Source organism: Artibeus jamaicensis, unplaced genomic scaffold, assembly GCF_021234435.1.
Source record: "Artibeus jamaicensis isolate MK-2021 breed Jamaican fruit bat unplaced genomic scaffold, CSHL_Jam_final contig_432, whole genome shotgun sequence".
In the NCBI taxonomy this organism is placed as follows: Eukaryota; Metazoa; Chordata; class Mammalia; order Chiroptera; family Phyllostomidae; genus Artibeus; species Artibeus jamaicensis.
In genome coordinates this window covers 14169654-14190707 of record NW_026521828.1, presented here as the reverse complement: position 1 = coordinate 14190707, position 21054 = coordinate 14169654, and the positions used below count along the sequence as shown (strand labels likewise).

Below are 21054 nucleotides of genomic sequence, written 5' to 3'. Positions count from 1 at the left end.
TGGGGGCTTCAGTCCAGCCCTCTGGGCCTCAGTGTCCAGGCATCTGTGGTCCTCTTTGGTAACAACCTAAGGTGGCCCAACATCTGAGCTCTAAGATCTGTGTCTCAGATTTGTCCCCATTCTCTTGATCATCCTCTTATACTAAAGGGATGCTCTAAGTCAGTGTTCCTTATATTGTGGTCCAGGAACTCCACCCTGTTCCCCTACATCAGACTCTTACCTGAGGAGGCCTATTTAAAATGCAGATACCACAGATCTCCTGAATCAGAGCCTATTGAGGAAGGACCTGGAGTTTGCGTTTTGACAAGCAGAAGCCATTGCTTCTATTAGCTAAGTATGCCCAGTCCCTCATTCTTGGCACATACACTTCCTGACTGACTTGTTGTTGGGTAGGGCCAAGTGACTGGTCTGGTCAGTGAGTGGTGAACAGAACTGACATATCTTACTTCTGGGCTGGACCACTTCATTGTCTCTCTAAGGATGCAAACTTTCAAATGTTTTCTGTTTCATCATTTCCTGCTGTCTGAGAGAGACCACCTCACCCCCATTCATCAAGGTCTGCTCTTTCTCACAGGACTCACTGTTCGTCTTTGAGTCCATGTTCTGCCTACTGTACTGACTTTACTCTTACTTCCAGACAGAGATGCAACCTGCCCCACCCAGTGACCAAGTCTCTAACTCCCAGGCTGTTCCTTGCATGTTATTCCAGACTTGGAGATCACCACTTTCATTCCAGGCAGTTCATGGAATGGGGCAACAGGCAAAATATCACAGTAGGCTATCAGCTATTATTCATCTTTGCAAGACTCTGAAGATTAAATGCAAAAAGACAGCCTGGAGGCTAAGTCTATTCTTTAAGATTTTGTACCATTCAATGATGAGCCACCCCCTTATGCCCCTCATTTTGTTAATTTTCTCCACCTCTTCTTTTCTTTTCTTAATTCCAAGCATAACTACTATAACAATGGCTATATTTTTTGAAGAGGTGGTGGTGGGATGAGTTGAAGGGGGTGGAATGAGAAGGAGAGCCTGATGTTAAAGCATGAGAAGTGGGTGCCTTGGGAGATGGGGGAGATTATACTTTTCCTTCTAAGGCAACAAGGAACAGCTAGCTGGTCATGCTGTGCTTCCTGTGGCCAGACTGAAACAGACTGCAAGGAACAGCAGACCAAAGAATGGACGAGGGGATTAGTCAGGAACTCATTTATTTTTCTCTATAAAACTGACATGGTGGCCAAGTCTAAATATAACTCAGTAATGGAAAGAATGATGGTTCGCTGGAATTTCCTCCAGCTTCTTGACTTTTAAGAAAGGCAGGTTATATCAGAATGGCCAATTTTTATGAATGGATATACTGACAATCATCAGAGGTTTATTATTAACATGGAGATGATGAATTAGGTATGTGTGAAAATATATATATATATATATATATATTTTTTTTTTACAAATTTTGCCCCCCACCTCTTTGCTGCTAGAGGACCTAGATTAGACATTTGGTTGTGTCCATTAGCATCCTGCTTCTTTTTTCTTGGCAATAGCATCCCAAATCTTAGATGAATTATCTCTGGTTTGTTGATGTAGTAGTGTTGGGAGAGAAAATGATGAGGCTCTGACATTTCCAGCCAAGGAATCACTCAATCAGTCTCCTGGGACTCCAGATGTCGGGCAGAATGACACAAAGATGTGAAAGGCAGGGCAGATGCCCCTATTCCTGTAGCAACCTCCTGGCAGGGCTGGGAGTAGTTCTTTCCTTGGGTCTTTGGGAAGCCATACTCTCTTGACCCTTCAGTTGCTCATTCTGTAGCTTGTACTTTAATTTAATAAGCTGTATTGTATCTCCCCAATGAATTCCCTTTGTGCTTAAGTTGCTGTTACAGGTGGAACTGTGCCAGCCTCCTCCAAAAGATATGTTGAAGTCCTAAGCCTCAGTACCTTGGAAGGTGACTTCATTTGGAAATGGGATATTCATAGAGCTAATCAAATTAAAATGAGGTCACTAGAGTAAGCCTTCCTCCAATAAGGCTTACCTCCTCCTGAAAAGGGAAATTGGGCACAGAGGCAAACATGCCCAGGGAGATGGCTTTGGGAAGACAGGGGTCTGGAATGATGTATCCACAGGCCAAAAAATACAAAAGATTGTGAACAGATCACTGGAGCTAGGAAGAGGCAAAGAAGAGCACCTATTTGATTTTATGGATTCAAATTCTTACCAAGGCCTTGGTGCCCTCGAGGTAGTAGCCCTAAGTCAGCCACCTTGTATCCTTCTCATATCTTGTCTCATACCTTTCTCTTTGCTTTCTAGAAAAGAACCTAGAAAAATATACTTCTGAAGGCTACATTCAAAAATCAAAATTAAGTAGGTAAAAATAAATATTATTGAATAAAATGATTAATAAAAATTTTTCTAGTCCTGACTAATGGAATGTTATTAAAAATTCTAACTGTTGTCTGTAAATTCAGAATCAGATAGAAATCTGATGATTTGTATCTATCATGGTTGTTTTTTAATTCTTATATTTGGATTATATTACCCCTGCAAATAACTAAATTTTGATCCTACCATGAAGTTCCTCCAAAACACATGTCCAACACCATAAGACAGAAGTAGCTAGTTAAAATTTCAAGTTCTTTGGAGGCCAGGCAATGTACCCTGGCTGAGTTAATAAAAATAGCTACTATCTATTTATATCTATTTACTTAGCAAGGATTCTGCTTGCATGACCTTTTTCAATCCTCACTACCACTTTTGAAACAGGAACTATAATGTACCCATTTCACAGAGCAGCAAACAGAAACACAGACTGTCAGCATTTGTCCAAGGTCCCACAGGTGGTAAAAAACCAGAACCAGCCCCAGCAGCCTGAATCAAGGGCCAGGTTGTTAACCTCATTACATCTTTTGACTCTGCTATCTGTCCTAAATCCCCAAGGGGTTATTCCACTTCTTTACAAGCCACTTTAGGAAGAACCACAGGCTTTTGAACTGTGTGCTTTACTAAAGGAGCTGAATCACAACACATTGAAGAGAAAGGGATGTTGGTTCACAACCCAGGTGGATGGCATGCATAAATGAATGCAATTCTGCCAAATCTTGGGAAGAGACTTATCTGAGGGGTCTGTTCCCTTGCTTTTCATTGTACATTTACCATCCTTTTTTAACTGGTAAACTTTTACAGAGTGGCTAAATGAATGTTCAAATGGCAAGTGAGGTCCCAGATGGCCAGGATGAACTAAAATGTGCAAAGTCACTTCTTATGCAAAATATTTCAAACTATTGCTTATAAAACTCCATTCAAACTGCCTTTGGTAGACCAGCCATCATCTTCCCCAACTGCAGCCAGGTGTCAATATGTGATCAAATTGGCTTTAAATGTCTCTGGGGACACAATTTACTTTGACAACTCTGAAGAGACAGTTGTTTATTTTAAGCTCCATGCTAATCTCTTCTCCACTCCTGCAATTAAGGGAAATTCTTCCTCCTCACTTCCTGCCCTCCTACCACAGGGAAGGAGCAAGCTGAAAAAGTTGGAATTCTATACTTTCTGAATTGATTAGAGATTTTAGCTTTATGTCTTCACATCAGTGGGCCTTAGCCATCTATTAGCTCTATAGCCTTAGACTGTTACTTTACCTCTCCAAGATCCAGCTTCCTTATTGTAAATCATGGGTCATTTTGTCTAACTCCATTGATTAACTAAGGGAACTGATGACATAACATGTTTAAAACTTAGGACATTCCTGGGACATAAAGCTTAATAAATAGCAGTTATTAATTACTCACATTCCCTCTCATCTTTTATATACAGGGTGGGGCAAAAGCAGGTTTACAACTGTTCATATGAAAAAATAATACAATTATTAATAAATAATAATACAAGAATAAACTATGCAGACTCACAAATGTAAACCTACTTTTTCCCCATCCTATATATTTGTTTTGTACATATTCTAAACAGATTCAAATACAGTTTGTTTGCTTTTTTAAAGATTTTATTCATTTATTTTTAGAGGGAGGGTAAGAAAGGGAGAAAGACAGGGAGCGAAACATCAATGTGTGGTTTCTTCTCAAGCATCCCTTGCTAGGGACCTGGCCCACAACCCAGGCATGTGCCCTGACTGGGAATCAAACAACTGACCCTTTGGTTCACAGTGCAGCACTCAATCTACTGAACCATACCAGCCAGGGCTCAAATGCATTTTGGAACCAGGGGCTTTTAAACTATTTAACAAATAAAATAGAAGTCTCTCAGCTCAACATCTCTCCCAGTAGTTGATTATAAGAAACAAAGGTGAATGATCTGATCTCTAAAGAAGAACAGAGGCATTGAAACCATACTGACTGCCTGTAATGGAGCTGATTACATGCAGCATCCTCTCAAGGACTTAATCCAGGCCCAGCCCTCCTTCCTGAAATGGATGAAGGTGGCCTCCTGGATGATCACTGAGACCAAATCTCTAATCAGGGTCAGCTAATGAAAGACATGGCAACCACAGGAGAGAAGAGATGAAATAGCAGCTGGCTTCTAAGACCCAAGGATTGGAATGGAGGCAGGAAAACTGAAACATTTAACCAGATTCATCTTTCCACAACTCCTAATTCATAAAGCACAGTGAATGGTCTTTAAAATTTAGGACCAAGGGGATGAAGAGCTCTACTCAATCACTACACATATGAGTTACAGGGGGCTTTGCCTTAAGCAAGAAAATCAGTAGGTTCTAGTCCCAGCTCCTTCCAACTTTGGGGCAAACCAATTGGTGTCTGTTTTCTCTGTATAAAAGGGGAATTAATTACACCTGAGTTTTTATAAGAGGCTGTTATTGTAATGGATTAAAGATGGCCACACATTCTCTGTTGCTCCTCCCACCCAGAGATGGGGAGTCTGCTCCACCTTTTCTCTCGGGTCCTGGATGCCCTGAGACCACTGTGATCAACAGAGAGCATCAGAAGTTCTATGTGCAACTCCCAGGCTTATTTACCAAGAGGCCTGTTGGTTTCTTGAACCCATGAGTGATTGTATAAAAATACCTAACATGTGTGAAACATGAGATCACATATAGAGACCTGGGACCACTCGGAGAGGGGCTCAGTTGAGCTCAGCTTTCCAGATGATCCTACCAAGGTGCCACGTGTGTGATGCACCGCCTTGGACACTCCAGGCCAGCCCAGCCTCTAGCTAAACACAACCAAGTGACCTCAGCCAAGCACATATTCCTGAAGCACAAAATTGTGAGACTTAATAATAATGCATTGTTGTTCAAGTCATTAAGTTTGAGGTAGATGTTATGTGGCCACAGACAAGCATACCATGGGTAAACAGGTGATACATAGCCTAGGGTAATTGTGGGGTTCACTGGCTGGGTACCAGTTTCCCTACTAGCAGGTGATCCAGCCAAGCACTGTTCCAGAGCTCTGAGAAAGAGATTGGTCTTTCTGCTCTTTGGTTTTGTTACATTTTAGTTCTTTGAGGAGGTGGAGAAGAAAGAAAAGCAGCAGTAGCTTCAAGAAGAAAAAAAAACACCAAAAACTAAAACCCTTTTGCTTTGGTTTCCAACAAGCTCAGCAAGCTGTCAGTCATTTGGAGAATCAATAAATAAGACCCCCTCTCTGACCCAGTGCAGGGATATTTGCTAGGAGACAGGGACAGGAAGGGAGGCTGAGAATATACAAAAACGGAGGGAGAACTTCAGGTGTCAGGAAGGAAAAATGACAGGGGTGGGGAATAGGGAGAGACTCCTTTCTGTAGAGATCTGAAGGACATTAGGTGGAGCCTTTGCAGGAATCACAGTCCCATATGCAATCTGCAGATTTAATGTTTACTAAGATCCTCTCTGCTAAATATTCCTCTGTGCCATCCTGATAAGAAAACTTGCAAGAAGGGGAGTACCAGCTGGCTGGAAAAGTGCCCTGCTGAGTTATCATAGACCAAAGGAAAAAGGATAATCTGCCAAAAATGTCACCTGAAAACATTTTGGCAGGGCTAACTGGATATACACAAAGGTCAGAAAGATATACTTTATGACATATGTGGGCTGAGCAGTCTACTGCAGACACTGGATGGCTGTCCCATGGTCCTTTCCAGACTCATCTCAACAGTCACATCTCCTAGAAAGTTATTTCTGGCCCCCAAAGGTACAGGAAGAGACTTTTTTCTGTCAGAGATCTGAACTGGTTCCTCAGCTCTGCCCTGTTTTTTTAGAGTACTTTGTATATATACATCTGTGATACAGCATTTCTCTCACAGTGTTGTGTCCATTCATTTTCTTCTCTGCAGCTACAACTACTCCTGTTCCTAGTGCGCAAACTACCCATTTACTGAGGGGATTATGTGTCAGGAAGCACATTCTATGTCATATCTAATTCCTTATAACAACCTTGCAAGGCAGCTCTCACCACCCACATTTTCAACATGAGAATACTCAGGCCCAGAGAATTGAGTCCACTTGCCCAATATCATACAGCCAGAATATTAAAGAACTGAGACTTAAACCTACATGTACTGAAGCCCATACCCTCATCATGCTAGTACCTGGGCAAGACTAGGCAAAAGCTTCACTGCCAGGACAAGGAAGGAAAATATGCAGTGTCTTATAAGCTTTGTAAGCTGAGGACACATAGAAAAAAGACATACTTAAAGATGAATTTGAGCCCTGGCTGGTATGGCTCAGTGGATTGAGCACAGGCCTGTGAGCCAAACAATTATGGTTCAATTCCCAATCAGGGCACATGCCTGGATTGCAGGCCAGTTCCCAGCAGGGGATGCACAAGAGGCAGCCAGACATTGATATTTCTCTCTTTCTCTCTTCCCTTCCCCTCTAAGGATAAATAAATAAAATATTTTTAAAAAAATGAATTTGAGAGGTAGTAACTAAGAAGCCACTGAAATCATCCAGAAATAGGATAGGGAAAAAAAAATCAAGAGAAGAAGATGGATTTGAAAGATATTTATGAAACTGCAGCTATGATTTGTCATCCAGCTAGTCACGTAGCTCAGTAAAAGTTGATCCTGAGGAATTACATTTAACTGACTAGTACATGTACCTTTGATGTAAAAAGTGGAAGAGGACATTAGTTTATGATAGAAATTTCCACAGTTGGAGCACTTCAGGTTTGAGACAATAGGAAGATGCATAAGGCAAGATGTTGAGTAGACTGTTCAACAGAGTCCAGAGTACCCCAGGGCCTGTATGGGATAAGATTGCAGTACAGACCAGAGCAGAGGGGCAGATGAACCCAGACGATGGGTGTATCTCCACAGAAGAGACACCTAGGGCTGTAAAGCTGAGGGTCTCACCTTGAAGGACACAGTTATGGAACAGGAAGTTTAACATAACTCTCAATATCTGGGGAGGCACCCACAACAGCCACTAGGAATTTGCATTTGGAAAAGAAAATAATAATGGCATAATACTCATGGCTAGCACTTACTGAATGTTTACTAGGAGCCATGCACTGGTTGATGCTCATTGCATGCACTCAGTAATCTAACCTTCCCAAACTCCAAATGCAACATACTATTATTAACATAGTTTTACTGATGGGAAGCTAAAACCCAGAAGATTTTAGTAACTTTCCCCAAATCACACAACTGATAACTGGTCAACCTGGCACTGAATCCAGGCAGTCTAACACTAGCACCTCAGGCCTCATTTTAACCTCTTGCTAAATGAAGACTCCTAAAGGTTCAGAAAAACTAACACCAAAATTATAGCAAACAACCACAAGTCACCTGTCTAAATATATGAGAAGCAGCTACTGTGGGCCTGTAAGGAGAACACAAAAACAGAAGAGACAAAAGCTGATTGTCAAGGAGATGACAGTCTGGGGTGATACAGACAAATAAACCAATTACTAAAGTGAGGGATAACTGCTATGCTTGTATTTAACATTCTATGGGGGCTCAGAGGAAGAAACAACAAATCTCCTTTGGGAATGAAGCCTGGCCAGTGGGTGAAGAAGGTGACAATTTTTATCTGAGTATTGAAGAAGTGTGTAATGTTCACCAGGAAAAAGAAAGAAACTCAAGACACAGGAAGCAACACAGAATTACGAGGAAGTACATCATATGTAGGAAGTGATAGCAGATTGATGTCACTGGAATCTGAGATGGGAAAGAAGACTGTGGACACCTTGGCAACAGCACTGAAAGACAATTTCAGGATTTAGCCTGTAGTTGATCATGTGCTACTAAAAAAATCTCTGTGGCTTTGCACATGCTGTTTTCTGGAACTGTCATTCCCCACACCTCACCTACTGACATCTACATAATCCACAGATTCCAGCTTCAATATTGCTTCTTCTGATAGCCAACCCTGCAATGGAGGCCACATGCTCCAACGGCTCCTTGGACTTCTCCTTATTCTATTCCAATGGCCCCCGATTTTACTGTAATTGCCTATTAACTGTCTGTATTCTCCATTAGACTAAAATCCCTTTGACTCAGAGGTTTTTCTGATTGTTCACAACTGTACTGCCAGGGCTCTCTCCTCAGCTCCTGGCAATTAGTAGGCACTCAACAAATATTTGATGAAATGAATATAAAAGCAAGATTCACTTTCCCTGGCATGAAATTCAACTTGGCAAATATCACTGCAATGTACAAAGCATGAACCTGCCCTCAAGGACCAGGTGACAAGAGGAAAAGTAAACCATCCGTTCCTTGCAGAAATGCATCTCAGTCCTGTTGGGAGAAAAAATGTTATTATGTGACATAAGTTCATAATGACAGACACTTTTCATTTACATGAAATTGTGTTGTGCTCCAGGGATCTCATTAAGAAATGCAGAGACACTCAATTCCAGCATGGGATAAAATGTGCAACCTTTGAGTCAGAATTGTATGTTTTACAAAGTCAACCTGTTTTCAAAGAAAATCTGTGATGGGGAAAGCACTGGAGGATTTTTGCAGTTAAAACACATCAAGTTTCTGGACTGCCAAGAGGAAGGGTGACAGTACAGGTAGACGGACATGTCAAAGAGAAAGCCTTGCAATGATATTGAGAATGCCACCCTCAGTGAGCTGAAATAGATTTTTTAAAGGGAATTGCACTTAATGGCTAATATAGACCAAAGTACCCCAGAGAAAGAAGACCAGAATAGTTAATTCTGCAGACTATGTCACATGAAGCCAGAGGAAGGGTCTAGTGATGTTTAAACCAATATAACCAAGACTTGGGGATGACACATTTCTATATATTTTTGTGGAGGCTTCATAAAAATACATGTAGGTCCTTTAGCCAGCCTAAGAGAAGTCGATGCCTATTCTTGTCTGTCCAACAGCTCTCTTTCCAGCAGGAACTGCCATTCACCAGTGCTATATGTTTTGGAAAAGCCCACAGTCACGGTGTTTCATCTCTGCCAAGCAACTGACTATGTCATCCCCACACCACAATGATTGGTCAAGGGAAGACTGTTTGACTCCAGCAAAGCCAAACAAAATTCTTCCCTGAAAAAGAGCATTTTGTTTTCTCTTCCAGTGAACTCAAAAGTTAAGGATGGTTTAAGACTCATGTTGCTTGAGACAAAGGGAGAGAGCTAAACTAGATGACATTGTTCAGATCCTTGAGAGAGCCACACCTGAAGTCAGACTTTCAAGCTAATTGAGCCAATCAATTTATTTTCTGTAACATGCTGCTAAAAAATACCTTACTAATATAGTATTTGAAAGGCAAATTGGTAAGAACACCATAGTCAGGCAATTCATTGGGGTATATACAGGGAAAGCCCTCTTCAAAGGTTAATTTAAAACATAAGTCCATTTGGGTAAGCTAAAAATATACTCATATAACAAGTCTGTTCACTGCACATAAAATAAATGGAATTTACAGGGAGCTACTATTTACAGTCACTACGTTAGGGTGTATATCTGTGGAGGCAGTGAGAAAGAATTGGGGATGCTTTTATGTTTTACTTGTGAAATAATGATGTTTTGTACAATGCTCAGGTATTATGTTGTTAGAAAACAGTGATGATTAGAAAAGACATTGTTGGAACATTTCAAACCCAAGGTCATGGAGTTGGGTATGAAGGTCCAAGGAGGGGGAATCTGCTGATTGGTGGGGGTGAGGGCTCCCTGGGTTGGGTGAAGGAGCCGGGGGGTGAAATCTAGGGCATCCTATGAGAAAGCAGAGAGAACACATGGCTCAGAAGGATTTTCACGTTCCCAGTAGTGTTCTGGCTTCAGAGGGAACACCCAACACTGGAGCCAGAATGTTTTCCATCAGTGAGGAATGTGCTGGTCCAGGAGCACTCTCTGAGCTAAAAGGTTGCTGTGGACACTCTTGCATTCAAGAAGTGTTAACTTCCAGCAAAGAGAAAATTTCAGCTTAAAACATATAATTCCAAAATTAGTAAAAGTGAAGCTATTTCTATCTCCAATCCAACTGACCATCCAGTCTGGACAGTACCACCCCCAGTGCTGACCCCACATAACCATCACTCATATATACCAGATACAAACATCTACATATTTATTTCATAAAAGTGGTATTATTTTAAACATTTAAGTCTGAAACTAGCTTTTCTTTTCTCCCACACAACACACCAGGAATATCTTTCTAAGACAATACACAAGGCTATTCCTCATGATTTTTTAAAAAATTTTATTTAGTTATTTTTCAAGTACAGTTTTTTGTCTATTTTTTCCCATCCCAGCCTCCCCCGCCCCTTGCTCCCCACCTCCCTCCCATTTCCACCCCCCTTAGTTCTCGTCCCTGTGTCCTTCCTATTTGTTCCTCCAAATCCCTCCCCCATTTTCCCCTTAACTTCCCTTCCTTCTCCCCTCTGGTCACTATCCCCTTGTTCTCTATTTCAGTGTCTTTGTTTTTTGTTTGTTTATTTTTTCTGCTTGTTTGTTTGTTTTGTTCTTTAGCTTCCTGTTAAAGGTGAGATCATATGGTATTTGTCTTTCAACACCTGGCTTATTTCTCTCAGCATAATGCTTTTCCAGTTCCATCCATGTTGTTGCAAAGGGTAGTAGCTCCTTCTTTCTCTCTGCTGCATAGAATTCCATTGTGTATATGTACCACAATTTTTTGATCCATTCATTTACTGATGGGCACCTAGGTTGCTTCCAACTCTTGGCTATTGTAAATTGTGCTGCTATGAACATTGTGGTGCATAGGTTCTTTGAGATTGATGTTTTAGGATTCTTAGGATATAATCCCAGCAGTGGAATTGCTGGGTCAAAAGGCAGGTCGATTTTTATTTTTCTGAGAAAATTCCATACTGTTTTCCATAATGGTTGTACCAGTCTGCACTCCCACCAACAGTGGACTAAGGACCCCTTTTCCCCACAACCCCTCCAACATTTGTTGTTTGTTGCTTTGTTTATGATAGCCATCCTGACCAGTGTAAAGTGGTATCTCATTGTGGTTTTAATTCGCATCTCTCTGATAGCTAATGATATTGAGCATCTCTTCATGTGTCTCTGAATGTTCTGTATGTCCTCCTTGGAGAAGTGTTTGCTCAAGTCCTTTTCCCATTTTCTAATTGGGTTGGGTGTCTTCTTAGAGTGGAGTCGTGTAAGTTCTTTGTATATTTTAGAGATTAAACCTTTGTCTGAGGTCTCATTGGCAAATATGTTTTCCCATACAGTTGGTTGTCTTGCTAATTTAATACTGTTTTCTTTAGCCATGCAGAAGCTTTTTATTTTGATGAGATCCCATTTGTTTATTCTTTCCTTTATATTCCTTACTCTAGGGGACATATCAGTAAAGAAGTTGCTTCGTGAAATATCTGAGATTTTCTTGCCAATGTTCTCCTCTAGGACTTTAATGGTGTTATGACTTACATTTAAGTCTTTTATCCACCTTGAATTTATTTTGGTGTATGGTGTAAGTCTGTGCTCAAGTTTCATTTTTTTGCATGTAGCTGTCCAGTTCTCCCAACACCATTTGTTGAAGAGGCTATCTTTACTCCATTTTATGTTACTGCCCCCTTTGTCGAATATTAATTGACTGTAGAGAGTTGGGTTGATTTCTGGGCTCTCTGTTCTGTTCCATTGGTCTATGTGCCTGTTTTTATGCCAGTACCAGGCTGTTTTGATTACAGTGGCCTTGTAATACAGTTGGATATCAGGTATTGTGATCCCCCCTACTTTGTTCTTCTTTCTCAAAAGAGCAGCTGCTATTTGGGCTCGTTTATGGTTCCATATAAATTTTTGAAGTGTTTGTTCTATGTCTGTGAAATATGCCATTGGTACTTTAATAGGTATTGCATTGAATCTGTATATTGCTTTGGGTAGTATGGACATTTTGATGATGTTAATTCTTCCAATCCATGAACAAGGTATATGTTTCCATTTGTTTGTGTCTTCCTTGATTTCGTTCTTCAGGGCTGTGTAGTTTTCTGCATACAGGTTTTTTACCTCCTTAGTTAGGTTTATTCCCAGATATTTTATTTTTCTTTTTGCTATATCAAATGGGATTTTTCTCTTTATTTCTGCTTCTGCTGATTCACTGTTGGTATACAAAAATGCCTTTGATTTCTGGATATTGACTTTGTAACCAGCTGTTTTGCCAAACTCATTAATTAGTTTGAGCAGTTTTGGGGTAGAGTCTATAGGATTTTCCATGTACACTATCATGTCATCTGCAAACAGTGACAGTTTTGCTTCCTCCTTTCCTATTTGGATGCCTTTTATTTCCTTTTCTTGCCTGATCGCTGTGGCTAAAACTTCCAATACTATATTGAATAGAAGTGGTGAAAGTGGACAACCTTGTCTTGTTCCTGATCTTAGTGGAAAAGCTTTTAGTTTTTTCCCATTGAGTATGATATTGGCTGTAGGTCTCTCATATCTGGCCTTTATTATTTTGAGAAATGCTCCCTGTATTTCCACTTTGCTGAGTGTTTTTATCATAAATGGGTGTTGTACCTTATTGAAAGCTTTTTCCGCATCTATTGATATGATCATGTGATTTTTGTCTTTGCTTTTGTTTATGTGATGTATTACATTTACTGATTTGCGAATATTGAACCATCCTTGCATCCCTGGGATGAATCCTACTTGATCATGGTGTATGATCTTTTTGATATATTGTTGGATGCGATTTGCCAATATTTTGTTGAGGATTTTAGCATCTATGTTCATCAGCGATATTGGCCTGAAGTTTTCTTTCTTTGTTGTGTCTCTATCTGGTTTTGGAATTAAGATGATGCTGGCTTCATAAAAAGAATTTGGGGGTTTTCCATCCTTCTGGATTTTTTGAAATAGTCTGTGGAGAATAGGGGTTAGCTCTTCCTTAAATGCTTTATAGAATTCTCCTGTGAAACCATCTGGTCCGGGGCTTTTGTGTGATGGGAGTTTTTTGATTACTGCTTCAATTTCTTTTGCTGTTATTGGTGTATTTAGATTTTCTGCTTCTTTTTTACTGAGTTTTGGAACATTGTATTTTTCTAGAAATGTGTCCATTTCCCCTAGGTTTTCAAATTTCTTGGCATACAGTTCTTCATAGTAATTTCTTACAATCTCTTCTATTTCTGTGGTATCAGTTGTAATCTCTCCTTTTTCATTTCTGATTGTGTTTATTTGTGTCCTCTCTCTTCTTTTCTTGATGAGCCTACTTAAAGGCTTGTCTATTTTGTTTATCTTCTCAAAGAACCAACTCCTGGATTCATTGATCCTTAAAATTGTGCTTTTAGTTTCTATGTCATTTAATTCTGCTCTAATCTTGGTTATTTCCTTCCTTCTGCTTGCTCTGGGCTGTCTTTGTTGTTGTTCCTCGAGTTTTTGCAGGCGTAGGGTTAGGTTGTTTGTTTGAAATGTTTCTATTTTCTTTAGGTAGGCCTGTATTGCTATAAACTTCCCTCTCAGGACTGCCTTCGCTGTGTCCCATAAGTTTTGTGTTGTTGTGTGTTCGTTTTCATTTGTTTCCAAAAACTTTTTGATTTCTTCCCTAATTTCATTCTTGACCCATTCGTTGTTTAATAGCATACCATTCAGTCTCCATGTTTTTGGGTGCTTTGGGTTTTTTTCTTTGGGGTTGGTTTCTAATTTCAGTCCCTTGTGATCAGAGAAGATGCTTGGTATGATTTCAATTTTCTTGAATTATTTGAGGCTCGTTTTGTGTCCTATCATGTGGTCTATCTTTGAAAATGTTCCATGTGCATTTGAAAAGAATGTGTATTTAGCTTCTTTGGGATGAAGGGCTCTATATATATCAGTTAAGTCCATTTCATCTAGGGTGTTGTTTAATGCCACAATATCTTTGTTGATAATTTGTTTGGAAGATCTGTCCATTTTTGATAGTGGGGTGTTCAAATCCCCTACTATGATTGTGTTGCTGTCAATATCTTTCTTGAAGTCCTCTAAGATTTTCTTGATATATTTGGGTGCCCCTATGTTTGGTGCATATATGTTTACAATGTTAATGTCTTCTTGGTGGATTCTTCCCTTGAGTATAATGAAATGACCTTCTGGGTCTCTCTTTATGGCCCTTTTTTTTGAAGTCTATTTTGTCTGATATGAGAATTGCTACCCCAGCTTTTTTTTCTTGTCCGTTTGCTTGGAAAACTTGTTTCCAGCCTTTCACTTTTAGTCTGTGATGGTCTTTTGTCCTGAGGTGAGTCTCTTGTAGGCAGCATATGTGTGGGTCATGCTTTCTTATCCATTGAGCTATTCTGTGTCTTTTGATTGGAGAATTTAATCCATTTACGTTTAAGGTTATTATTGATAGGTACTTATTCATTGCCATTTTTGTACCTGTGTTCCTCTCTGTCTCCCTCTTATCCTTCCTTCCCTTAAAGCAGTCCTTTTAGTATTTCTTGTAGAGCTGGTTTGGTGGAGGCATATTCTTTTAGACTTCTTTTGTCTTGGAAGCTCTTTATTTGGCCATCTATCTTGATTGAGAGCCTTGCTGGGTAAAGTAGCCTTGGTTGTAGGCCTCTGGTTCTCATTACTTGAAATATTTCTTGCCATTCTCTTCTTGCTTGAAGTGTTTTCATTGAGAAGTCGGTAGCTAACCTTATTGGGGCTCCCTTGTATGTTATTTCTTTTTTCTCCCTTGCTGACTTTAAGATTCTCTCTTTGTCTTGGAATTTTGCCATTTTGATGATGATGTGTCTTGAAGTGGGCCTCCTTGGGTTCCTCTTGGTTGGGACTCTCTGTGATTCCTGGATTTGTGAGACTTTTTCTCTTATCAAATTAGGGAAATTTTCTCTCATTACTCATTCAAATACGTTTTCTATCCCTTGTTCTTCTTCTTCTCCTTCTGGTATTCCTATTATTCGGATATTATTACGTTTCATATTGTCTTGCATTTCTCTTAATCCCTCTTCATTCTTTCTGAGCCTCTTTTCATTTTCTTGCTCTTTCTGTGAGATGCTTTCTACCTTGTCCTCCAACTCACTAATCCTATCCTCCGCTTCATCTATCCTACTTTGGAAACTTTCTACTGTGTACTTCAATTCGGAAATTGTATTCTTCATTTCCTCTTCTCTCTTGCTGATAGTTTCCATTTCCTTTTTGATGTTGCTGTAGTTTGCAGAGAGATCATTATAGTTCCCCTGTAGTTTCTGGTAGTTCACTGTGAGCTCTTTGAACTTCGTAATAACCAGTGCTTTGAATTCACTGTCTGATAGTTGATCAGCGTCTATTTCATCTAACATTCTTTCTGAAGTTTCTGCTTTTTCTTTCATTTGGGGATTGTTTTTTTTGTCTTCCCATTGTTTGAGACTCTTCTTGTTAGACTCTGCTTCCAAAATTGATCTGTTCTGAAACACTGGTTTTATGGTGTAAACTTCTGTGGTATGATCCTTGTGAAGTTCAGTGGTGCAGACTCCTTGAATTTTCTTGATGTTCTTAGTCTCCACCTACACTTACGCTGGTCCCCTACCACTGCTGAATGTCCCGGCTCTAGTAGCCGCCTCCTCAAGCACCGATGCCCGTTACTACAGCAGTGGCACAGAGGCTGGGAATGTCCCGGCTCCCGTATCTGGCTCTCTCTGCCACCCAGGGCCGTCACAGGGGCTTGGAGTGTCCCGGTTTCCGTACCTGACTCCCCGGCGTCTAGGCCTGTCTCTATGGCAGTGGCACAGAGGCTTAGAAAGTCCCAACTCCCGTACCTGATTCCCCAGTGTCCAGTCCCATCGCTATGGCAGCAGAACAGGGGCTGAGACAGTCCCAGTTCCCGTAGAGGGATCCTCTGCCACCCAGGGCTGTCTCAGGGGTTTGGAGTGTCCAGGCTTCTGTACCTGACTCCCCGGCATCCAGTCCCGTTGCTAGGGCAGTGCGCGAACGTCCCGGCTCCCGTAGCTGGCTCCTCAGGGTCCAGGCCTGTCTCTATGGTGGTGTCACAGGGGCCTTTGGTGTCCCAGCTCCTGCAACTGACCCTTCCGTTGCCCAGGCCGGTAGCTATGGCATCGGCACAAGGGTGTCCCCGCTCCGGTTCCTGACTCCTCTGTCCCCAGGACCGTCACAGGGGCTTGGAGTGTCCGGCTTCCGTACCTGACTCCCCTGCTCCCAGGCCTGTTGCTCTGGCGGCAGCACAGGGGCCGCGTGAGACCCAGCTCCAGTAGCTGACTCTGCCGCCGTCTGGTGTTTCAGTGTCGGTCACAATCTCTGGTCTTTTAATTTCATAAATGCTGGGTAACCGATGGTTTATTGTGCTGTTTCTCCATAGATCTGCCAGGATTTTCACCCATGAGTACAGGAGCTAGTATCAGCTCCATCTTACTCCGTCGCCATCTTCCCAGCATCCTCCTCTCCTCATGATTTTTAATGGCTGCATTAGAATATTCCACTTTTATATGACTACTCTGTTACAGATAGTTGGTTTTCACTCACTACAGAACCTTAGCTTTAAAATAAGCAATGGGGAACTTCTGGGCAAGATGGAGGTGTAGGTAGACACACTGTGCCTCCTCACACAACCAAAAGAAGGACAACAACAATTTAAAAACAAAAAACTACCAGAACTGACAGAAAATTGAACTGTATGGAAGTCTGACAACCAAGAAGTAAAAGAAGAAACATCCATCCAGACCAGCAGGAGGGGTGGAGTCAGGCAGCCAGGGCAGAGCGGCCAAGTGGTGGCTGGCGGACTCAGCAAGGCGGTGGATTGTGGAGGGGCGCAGCATGCAAGGAGGCTGGTGGACCTCGCAGTCCCACATTCATGCACAGATAAGCCAGGAGAAACTGAGGAGCAGGATGGGCTGCACAACCCAGGGCCCCAGCTCAAGGAAATAAAGCCTCAAACTACTGATTGGAAACACCTGTGGGGACTGAGGTGCTGGGAGAAACTCCCAGGATCACAGGAGAGTTCCTTGGAGAGACCTACCAGGTCCTAGAATGTACACAAACCCTCCCACACAGGAATCAGCACCAGAAGGGCCCAATTGCTTGGGAGAAGCAGGGGAAGTGACTGAAATCCGGCAGAGAATGGAGCAAGCGCCATTGTTCCCTCTCGGACCCCTACCCTACATACAGCATCACAATGCAGCCATGCGTGTTACCCCACCTAGGTGAACACCTAAGACTCTGCCCCTCCCTATGTAACAGGCATGTCAAGACAAAAAAAAAAAAAGGTCCAAACAAAAGAACAGATCAAAGCTCCAGAAAAAAAAATACAACTAAGCAACAAAGAGGTAGCCAACCTATCAGATGCACAATTCAAACACTGGTAATCAGGATGCTCACAGAATTGGTTGAATTTGGTCACAAATTATATGAAAAAATAAAGGCTACACTAAGTAAAATAAAGGAAAAATGTACAGGGAACCAATAGTGATGGGAAGGAAACTGGGACTCAAATCATTGGTGTGGACCAGAGGAAAGAAAGAAACATCCAATTAGAAAAGAATGAAGAAACAAGAGTTCAAACAAATGAGGAGAGGCTTAGGAACCTCCTGGATATCTTTAAATGTTCCAACATTTAAATTATAGGGGTACCAGAAGGAGAAGAGGAAGAGCAACAAGTGCAAAAGTTATTTGAACAAATCATAAAGGAGAACTTCCCCAATATGCCAAAGGAAATAAACTTCCAGGAAGTCCAGGAAGCTCACAGAGTCCCAAAGAAGTTGGACCCAAGGAGGAACACACCAAGGCACATCATAATTACATTACCCAAGATTAAAAATAAGGAGAGAATCTTAAAAGCAGCAAGATGAAAGGAGAGAGTTACCTACAAAGGACTTCCCATCAGACTGTCAGCTGATTTCTCAAAAGAAACCTTACAGGCAAGATGGGGCTGGAAAGAAGTATTCCAAGTCATGAAAGGTAAGGACTTACAACCAAGATTGCTCTATCCAACAAAGCTTTCATTTAGAATGGAAGGGCAAATAAAGTGCTTCTCAGATAAGGTCAAGTTCAAGGAGTTCATCATCACCAAGCCCTTATTATATGAAATAGTAAAGGATTTATCTAGAAAAAGAAGACAAAAACATGTATAGTAAAATGACAGCAAACTCATAATTATTAAAAATCACACCTAAAACAAAAACAAAAATAAACTAAGCAAATAACTAGAACAGGACCAGAACCACAGAAATGGACATCACATGGAGGGTTATCAAGAGGGGAGTGGGAGGGGGAGAGAGGGGGAAAAGGTATAGAGAATAAGTAGCATATATGGTAGGCAGAAAATAGACAGGGGGAGGTAAGAATAGTATGAGAAATGTAGAAGCCAAAGAACTTATATGTATGACACATGAACATGAACTAAAGGAGGGGAATGTGGGTGGGAGGGGGTGTGCAGGGTGGAGGAAAGTGAAGAGGGAAAATGGGAAAACTGTAATAGCATAATCAATGAAATATATTAAAATAAATAAATAAAATTAAAATAAGCAATGGTACTTTATGCTTTAATGCAGTTTTGACCTCTCATGACCCATGCTATGGAATACATGAGTTTTAATTATGCTTTGGAAGTTATTTTTAATGAGGCAATAGCTTTCATTGATAGGATTCAATTCTCAAAACACCCAGAATACTGTGGATGGAGAATGGCCATTGGGGAAAAGTTGTTTCATTTCATAAGGTTCTGCTTTGATCTAGGGGTCTGCCATCTGGGTGGAATTAGGAATCACAGGGAGCATTCTTGCTCAACAGGCACTACCCCTTATGAGTCATATCTGCAGATTCATGGCAGCTCTAGAGGGGAGGACAAGACACCTTGCCAGGAGTCCCAAGAAGAATGATGGCATTGCACCTCACTGAGACATTTACTCTGTGCTTTGCCCCAGTCTGGCCCAGCTCACCTGTCACGGGAGGGACACAGCAAAAACAAAGCTAGGTGATAAATAGAATCATACTCTACTAGGCTAAAATTGTTGCCCTGCAATGTCCAGGGTGGACCTTCCAGCCCAATGAAATACCACTCTTGGGACAGGGAAACAACTGGCAAGTGACCCAGGCTCACAGAGAAAAACAAAACCATTTGACTCCATTTTACTCCTGGCATTGGAGTGTTTGATGTCCACTATCAAAGAAGAAAATGCAATTATTGGCAGCATTGTTCAAAAAGAGAATATGCTGAACACTCCAGTTGTCCAACAGTGTTTACCAAATACCTAAATCAGTACTTACATAATTACTGGTTAATATCAATCTCCCCCATTAAGAGGTAAGTCCCATTATGGCAGGGACCTTGTCTTTATTCATATGCTTGTGCTTTCTCCCATTGGGGGAAGCAGAGACATTTAAGAAAAATTAAGTGTGGTTTTAATGATAAGGTCTCCAGGGAGAATGGATTTGATGGGATCAGAGAGGACTTCTATAGGCCAGAGAGGATTGAGCTAAGGTCTAAAAGGCATACAGGAGAGGAGGGCGCAAATGAACTTTCCAAGCAGAGAGAGGAGCCACGTCTCAAGATGGCTGAGCACAGAGCACTGAAAAGGGAAGAAGAAGGCAAGGTAGCTGCAGCCAGAAAGTAAGGCTGGCAAAAAGCATGAAATGAGGCTGGGACGTAGGGAAGAGCACAAAACCCTACAGACCAAGGACTTTGGTATTGATCCCCAATGTAATGAGTAGCCACCGAACAGTTTTCAGCAAAGGAAAGACAGGATCAGAGCTGCATTTTTCAAAGATGACTGTGAGAGCTAGTGAGAGGCAAGTGTCTTGGAAAGGCATAAAATAGGTGTTGAGGAACAATCAGGAGGTTGCCGCAGTGATTTCTGTGGAAGATGGTGTTAGTGTGGGCTAGGATAAGATGGGGAGAAACAGACTGGGTTCTGTTTAGGAAGGAAAACTAATGGGACTTATTATTTAAATGTAGGGGATAAAGTAAAAGCACATTAAGAATAACTATCCAGTTTCTGAATGATGCAGCTGCTAGAGTTATTCACTGAGAAGAAGGTCCAAGTTTGGTAAGAAAGATGGTGAGTTTCATGGATTGTTAAGAGAAACTGAAATTGACATCCACTAACATTGAGTGCTCTGCCAGCTAGGCCAGTGCTATGCCTTGAACTCATTATCTAACTTAATCCTAACTGCAACCCTCTAACATAGGTGTCATTGCCCCCGTTTTTAGAGATGAGAAAACTGAGACTCAGAAAGGCTTGACAAACTTATCACCAATCTCAGAGCTAAACATGGGCATATCTGGGATTTGAACCAAATCTTGAGTTCTGAAGCAGATGGTTCTTAATGACCAGCCCATACTGCTTCGTGACAACTCAGGAAAAATTTCATGATTTCAAAAGTACTTGACAGTTACTATAGGACTCTGAAGTGAAATCTATGTAGGAAACCTTAGCCCTTCTGTCAGAGCTGCCCGGAGTGAACTCTACGTCAGAAAGAGATTCTACTCTTCCCTCCATTCTTCACTCTCTACCTGGCTCATTTTCTTCTCCTGGCTTCTGCCCAGATCTTGAGGCCACCTCCAGTTGCCCTGATCCCTCAGCTTTGCCTTCTCCAAGTGCATTTGAGCAGTGATCACATGCAGGCTACCCTGGAGGATGTCTATGTGTTTTCTACTTCTTTACCTTGTGTTTTTTTCTGATGTGAACTTTCACACAGTATATACCAACTGTCTTAAGAAGTCATTCACATAATAAAATCAGATTATTATAAACAAGCTAATAAACACAAATGTCAAACTGTGACACACTATTTAGCTG

At 41.3% G+C, this 21054-nt stretch overlaps 1 protein-coding gene across 1 annotated transcript in view; it reads right to left on the bottom strand.

Annotated features, from left to right (window-relative positions):
• Positions 1-21054, bottom strand: part of HTR4 (5-hydroxytryptamine receptor 4) — a 134100-nt gene that overhangs the window by 24284 nt on the left and 88762 nt on the right. The gene's annotated exons all lie outside the window — the stretch shown is intronic.